We start from the raw sequence: 7,388 nt of genomic DNA, 5'->3' as shown, positions 1-7,388 counted from the left end.
CTTAATAATCAAAGAAGCTTTAATTGTAGGTTATTTAGGTATTTAGGTAATAATGAATAACTATAAGCATATGTGGATAGAATGTTGAGGGGAAATGGGAGAAATGTGCTTCTGCAACTGGGATAGTGCTTTTAAAACATCCATCCATTTTCTATACCGCTTGTCCTCACGAGGGTCGCGGGCGTGCTGGAGCCTATCCCAGCTGTCATTGGGCGGGGGACACCTTGAACTGGTTGCCAGCCAATGGCAGGGCACTTAGAGATGAACAACCATCCACGCTCGCACCTACGGGTAATTTGGAGTGGTCAATCAGCCTACTAAGTATGTTTTTGGAATGCGGGAGGAAACCAGAGAAAACACACGTGGGCACGGGGAGAACATGCAAATTCTCTACAGGGAGGGCCGGATGTGGAATCAAACCCGTACCCTCCTAACTGTGAGGTGGACGTGCTAAACAATTGCCCACCGTGCTGCTTTTGTAACTGTAAAAGAAAATATAGGAAATGGTGATTGTGCAACTTTCAGTCATTGGGATGGTTCAACAATTTAAAGAAAAGAATCCACATTGCTTGGCTTTAATCGGCTCCTTTTCTGCCTCATTACCCCTCCAGCTTTGGAGAAAACCCTTTGACACGGCACTGATGAATATTTTTTTTCCTATTGGGACTGATAAGAGTAAAGTGCTCCCAGGCAACTGATTGTGCTCTTTTTGGCACTGGCCCTTCCTCACTGCTTTTCTTCCTATAACTTAACATATAACCTATTTGAATGAATATTGTAAATATGTGTGTGCCTGCCCTATGTGCATATAGCTAACATACTGAATCAGTTCTAAACTAGACTAGACCTTAATATAAACTTAAACTGTTTAAACTGTACGAATACTTTCCCTGGCTAATTGAATCAAGGAATAACAGGCAATAACAATAGCAATCTCCTCCTCTCAAAAACCCACGGTGTTAACTGTGATTCAGCTTACCTTTAAATACTCAACATATATGACTGAAACGCTTAGATTTTTAGAATTTCTCGCAAAGCTCGTGACCCAGTGTGACGTAACGAGGCCTCGCTCGCAGTGGTCACGTCACAGGGGGCGTGCTCAAAACACTGCTTAGCGACACTTTCACTTCAAAAAGCTCGCTGTGTCGAGCGGACTGACTTGACCTTACCATCCCTAGTGAAAAGTTGTCAGTGCATTGAGCTTTCTTCCAGGTAGAATTATTATCTATTAATATCAGATAAAGACTTTTACTTTTAAATGTCCATGTTATGTTTGCTTCTGATCCATCTCCTGCTCCTCACGTGACACTATGTCAGACATTTGATAGCAAGCAGCCGATCGGAGTCCACACCGTTTTGCATATTGCGATCAATCAAATGAAAGCTAAAAAGCACAATGACAAGAATTTCTTAATTCATCATGATTGTAAATGCTGTTATTTTACTTTGGTTTGTTCCTGTTTGTATTATGAGTGTGACCAAACCTTGACTGTATGCGATAAACTAGCCTGGCAAGCCAGACCAAATACTGTACCAGCGATCTTTCCAACTGACAACCATGGTCTCAGATTTGGAGGTGCTGATTTTCATCCCAATCTGTGAACCTCTCCAGTGAGAGTTGGAGGCTATGGTAGGCTGAGGTATGTCATTCCCCTATAGTTGGAACACACCCTCTGGTCCCCTTTCTTGAAGATTTCAACCCTAGAGATAGGGAAGCTCACCTCATAGAGCCTAGATTCTGCTTCCTCATGGGAAGACATGTGGGTGGAATTGAGAAGGTCATTGAAGTATTGCCCCACAATTCACAATGCCCCGTGTTTTGGAAAGCTCGACCCCATCCTCACTATGTACAGTGTTGATGTTGAACTGCTTAAGCCTCCTGAGATGCTAAATGGTGAACCAGAAGTTTTTCAAAGCCGTCCGGAAGTTATTATCCATGGCCTCTTCGAACTCCTCCGAAGTGTTTGTCTCTGCAATCACCAAGGCTGCATTCCGATTGGCCACCCGGCACCCATCAGCTGCCTCCAAAATCCCACAGGCCAAAAAGGCATCCCTCACCGCTGGTGCCATCAATATGTTTGAGGGTTGCTGCCACAAAAGGCATCGACCACCTTGTGGCCACAGGTTTGTTCGGCCGCCTCAAAACAGGAGGCATGGAGCAAGGCTCACCATCTCCCCCAGGACGTGGGGCAAAGCTCTGCCGGGGGTGGGAGTTAAAACTTTTTCTGACAGATGATCTCAGCAAATCGTCAGGTCGGACCGACAATTGCCTCCACTATCAGAGCCAACACACCACCAGGCAATCAGTTGACAGCTTCGCCCCTCTCTTCACCCCGAGTGATATTGTAATTTTATTTTGTACAGTTTTATCCATCTAAAAAACAGGTTATGGTGAAAATCAGTAGAGCAAGAGACTGTGGACTGTCATTCGCCACTTCTCAATGGCCAATTTGAGTACTTTTGTCCAACATAGATTAAAACAAAAATGAGGTTGAATATATATCAAAGCAAAACAAAAAATATTCTCAAAATTCTTGACACAACATAACGTACAACACTATCATCACACTCAATGGGCATCACACACACACAGACAATTATCTCTAACTAGCCATTACAACTCAGTAGGTCAGGCCGCAAGCAGAGAAAATCACGACATATAGCCAAATAAATGTGTTGTTACACAAGATTACCCTTGTTTGAGCCAGCAGACCCCTGGGTGAAATCAAATTAATGCATGTAAACATTTAGGCCCCTGTGCACTGTGCCTTGATCCCTCGCATGGGCTTAGGTGACCCCAGTCAGCATCAATCAGCTCAAGCACAATCGGAAGCGACACAAAGATGGAAAAGGCACATTCACACTCATGTTTAATAAGCACACCTGGATGGCATTGTGCAAGCTTGTGTCTCCCCTTCACCGTGGGTAGATGGGCATGCCTGTGCCAGAAGACAAAAGCGGCACTTGTAAGTTGCCCTCGATGCGTGAGCTTTAGAGACGAGTGGATAATCTACTTGAGGGTTTTAAGACTACTGGTGAGCTAATGTTTCTGCTATCAAAATCAAAGCACAATGGGATACATATAGGGCTTACACAGCAATATGATGATTCAGAGCATGGAAAGTAGGTGGCAAATTCACAGAAAGCAAGAAAGCAAGCATTTTCAAGGATTTACTAGAAAGTTGATATGACAACAGCATTTGATCACTAAAGGAAAGTGGTATCGGTCACGACTCGTCCCCGGTTGCTTTATTATGTTCTATGTTACCATGGTTCCTGTTCGCGTCGCCCTCTCCCCTCCTGTTTTACCCCAATCAATGTAATCACAGTCACCTCCCTCTTGTCACCTGTCTTGTATTTCAAGATTCAAGACATTTTATTTGCCATGTTTGAACATGCCAAACAAGGACTTTGACTTCAGTACATCACAGCCTCCGTTCAACATTTACATTTAAGTCCTGTCTGCCCCTCACTTCCCCGTCGGATCGTTGATGTCTTCACGTCTTTTTGTCTCACGTCTCTGTCGGTTAGTTCCGTTTTTGTTATCCAGTCTGTCCGTCAGTCCTGTTGTTGGTTTTGTTAGGAAGTTATGTTAGTTTGCCGGTTCTGTTGGTTTGTCCCCTCATCCTCCCTTCCAACTACGTTTTCCCCCAATAAACCCTGGTCCAAGCTGCATTTGGTCGCCCTGCTCCATTCCGATCTGTGACAGTATCAGTCAACTAGCAGAGGCAAAAAGCTATCGGCACTAAATGTTGCTCACTGTTCCCTTTTAAGCAACCGACAAACACAAATGAACAAGAGGAGTAACAGAGAAGTCCAAATCAAAGTCCTTTGTTCACTTTGCTAATACAATTGCTTGTAATTGTTATGGCTGAGAGGAGAAGTGCGCTAATAGGTGTGCAATATAACAACGGTTCCAACTACAAAAAAAAATCATCCCCCGGGATCCCAAGACGTTCCCAGGCCAGCCGAGAGACATAGTCTCTCCAGCGCGTCCTGGGTCGTCCACGGTGGGAGATGCCTGGAAGACCTCTCCAGGGAGGCATCCAGGAGGCATCCTGGTGAGAAGCCCGAGCCACCTCATCTGGCTCCTCTCAACGTGGAGGAGTAGCGGCTCTACTCCGAGTCTCTCCCAGATGACCGAGCTTCTCAAATTATCTCTAAGGGAGAGCCCGGACACCCTGCGGAGGAAACTCATTTCGGCCGCTTGTATCCTGGATCTCATTCTTTCGGTCACGACCCATAGCTCGTGACCAGGGGTGAGGGTAGGAGCATAGATCGACCGGTAAATTGAGAGCTTTGCCTTTTGGCTCAGCTCTCTCTTCACCACGACAGACCGGTACAGATTCCGCATTACTGCCGACGCTGCACCGATCCACCTGTCGATCTCGCGCTCCATCCTGACCTCACTCGTGAACAAAACCCCAAGATACTTGAACTCCTCCACTTGGGGCAGGATCTCATCCCCGATACGGAGAGGGCATTCCACCCTTTTTCCGACCGAGGACCATGGACTCGGATTTGGAGGTGCTGACCCTCATCCCAACCGCTTCACACTTGGCTGAAAACCGCTCCAGTGAAAGCTGGAGATCACGGCTTGAAGAAGCCAACAGCACCACGTCGTCTGCAAAAAGCAGAGACGCAATGCTGAGGTCCCAAAATCGGAAACCCTGAACGCCTGGGCTGCCCCTAGAAATTCTGTCCATAAAAGTTATGAACAGAATCGGTGACAAGGGGCAGCCTTGCAGTCCAACCCTCACTGGGAAGGAATGCGACTTACTGCCGGTAATGCGGGCCAAACTCAGGACCGAACCGCCCTTATCAGTTGGCTCGGCACCCCGTACTACCAAAGCACCCTCCACAGAACTTCCCAAGGGACACGGTCGAACGCTTCTCCACAAAACACGTGTGGAGTGGTTGAGCGAACTCCCATGCCCCCTCGAGGATCCTGTCGAGGGTGTAGAGCTGGTCCACTGTTCCACAGCCAGGACAAAAGCCACACTGCTCCTCCAGAATCCGAAGTTCGACCTCCCAACGGACCCTCCACTCCAGCAGCCCTGAATAGACCTTACCAAGGAGGCTGAGGAATGTGATTCCTCTGTATTTGGAACACACCCTCCAGTACCCCTTCTTAAAAAAGCGGACCACCATCCCAGTCTACCAATCCAGAGGTACCGTCCCCGATGTCCACGAGATGTGCAGAGGCGTGTCAGCCAGGACAGCCCCACAACGTCCAGAGCCTTTAAAAACTCCGAGCGGATCTCATCCACCCCTGGGGCCTTGCCACCGAGGAGTTTTGTAACTCCCTCAGTGACTTTAACCCCAGAGATTGGAGAGTCCACCTCAGAGTCTCCAGGCCCTGCTTCCACAATGGAAGGCATGTCGGTGGAATTGAGGAGGTCTTCGAAGTATTTTCCCCACCGACTCACGAAGTCCCAAGTCGAGGTCAGCAGCACGCCATCTCCACTGTACAGTGTTGACGGTGCACCGCTTCCCCCTCCTGAGACGCCGGACGGTGGACCAGAATCTCCTCAAAGCCGTCCGGACGTCATTCTCCATGGCCTCGCCAAACTCCTCCAACGCCCGGGTTTTTGCCTCAGCAACCGCCTAAGTCGCATTCCGCTTGGCCATCCGGTACCTGCCAGCTGCCTCCGGAGTCCCACAGGCCAAAACGGCCCGATAGGACTCCTTCTTCAGCTTGACGGCATCCCTTACCGCCGGTGTCCACCAGCGGGTTCATGCATTGCCGCCGCGACAGGCACCAACCACCTTACTGCCACAGCTCTGGTCGGCTGCCTCATCAATGGAGGCACGGAACATGATCCACTCTGACTCAATGTCCCCCGCCTCCGCCGGGATGTGGAAAAAGCTCTGCCGGAGGTGGGAGTTGAAGCTCTTCCTGACAGGGGATTCTGCTAGACGTTCCCAGAAGACCCTCACAGAGCGTTTGGGTCTGCCAGGTCAGACCGGCATCTTCCCACACAATCGGAGCCAACCCACCACCAGGTAGTGATCAGTTGACAGCTCTGCCCCTCTCTTCACCCGAGTGTCCAAAACATGCGGCCGCAAATCCGATGACACGACTACAAAGTCGATCATCAAACTGCGGCCTAGGGTGTCCTGGTGCCAAGTGCACACATGGACACCCTTATGCTTGAACATGGTGTTCATTATTGACAATCCTTATCAAGCACAGAAGTCCAACAATAGAAGACCGCTCGGGTTCAGATCGGGGGTGGGGGCATTCCTCCCAATCACACCCTTCCAGGTCTCACTGTCATTGCCCACGTGAGCATTGAAGTCACCCAGTAGAACGATAGAGTCCCCAGAAGGAGCGCTCTCCAGCACTTCTTCTAAGGACCCCAAAAAGGGTGGGTACTCTGAGTTGCTGTTCGATGCATAGGCACAAACAACAGTCAGGACCCGTCCCCCCACCCGAAGGCGGAGTGAGGCTACCCTCTCATTCACCGGGGTGAACCCCAATGTGCAGGCGCCCAGCCAGGGGGCAATAAGTATGCCCACACCTGCTCGACGCCTCTCACCGTGGACAACTCCAGAGTGGAAGAGAGTCCAGTTCTCTCGAGAGGGCTTGTACCAGAGCCCAAACAATGTGTGGAGGCAAGTCAAATATTCCACAGGCCCATATAACAATATATAAATTAGATATCAAATAACTATTATACAATCAATAATATTATCAAACCATCTCCTGGTCCGCGAACACCTCGTCACTGGCAAAGAAAGCTCAGCGCCGCCTGTATTTCCTGCGGAAGCTCAGGCGTGCGTGTGCTCCTCAGGCAGTCCTGTCTACATTCTACCGTGGCACCATTGAGAGCGTCCTCACCAGTTGCATCGCTGTCTGGGGTGGTAACTGCACTGAACAGAACTTGAAGGCCCTGCAGCGCATAGTGAATACGGCTGGTAAGATTATTGGTGCTTCGCTTCCCTCCCTGAAGGACATTTACACCTCCCATCTCGCCCGCAAGGCAGCCTCGATTGCCAGAGATGTGAGTCACCCGGCTCACTCCTTGTTTGACCTTCTGCCCTCTGGGAAGAGGTACAGGAGCCTGCGCTCCCGCACCACCAGACTCGCCAACAGCTTCTTTCTCCAGGCTGTTAGGGCCCTGAACTCGCTACCCCCTTCTGCGTAGCGTGCGGCACTGTTGCGCTATTTTCGGGAATGTCTGCTGTACGCGTTTTTACGCTCCTCTTAATTAATTATTTATTTATTTATTGTTGTGTTATTTATTCATTATTTATTCAGCACGCTTTTGTTATACTTGTTTACTGTTTGTCTGTTGTGAGCCATGTCTTGTCACCGTGGGATAGGGGGGAACGAAATTTCGGTTTCTTTGTGTGTCTTTGGCATGTGGAGAAATTGACAATAA

At 49.0% G+C, this 7,388-nt stretch overlaps 1 pseudogene; it reads left to right on the top strand.

Annotated features, from left to right (window-relative positions):
- The first annotated feature begins 4,788 nt into the window (after positions 1 to 4,788).
- Positions 4,789 to 5,919, top strand: LOC148401315 (uncharacterized; annotated as a pseudogene).
- The last annotated feature ends 1,469 nt before the right edge of the window (positions 5,920 to 7,388 follow it).

This window comes from Syngnathus floridae, chromosome 2 (genome assembly GCF_059516105.1).
Source record: "Syngnathus floridae isolate MCC-2025c chromosome 2, RoL_Sflo_1.0, whole genome shotgun sequence".
NCBI classification, from domain to species: Eukaryota; Metazoa; Chordata; class Actinopteri; order Syngnathiformes; family Syngnathidae; genus Syngnathus; species Syngnathus floridae.
The sequence above is the reverse complement of the archived record's forward strand: the minus strand, read 5'-3'. Positions and strand labels throughout refer to the sequence as shown.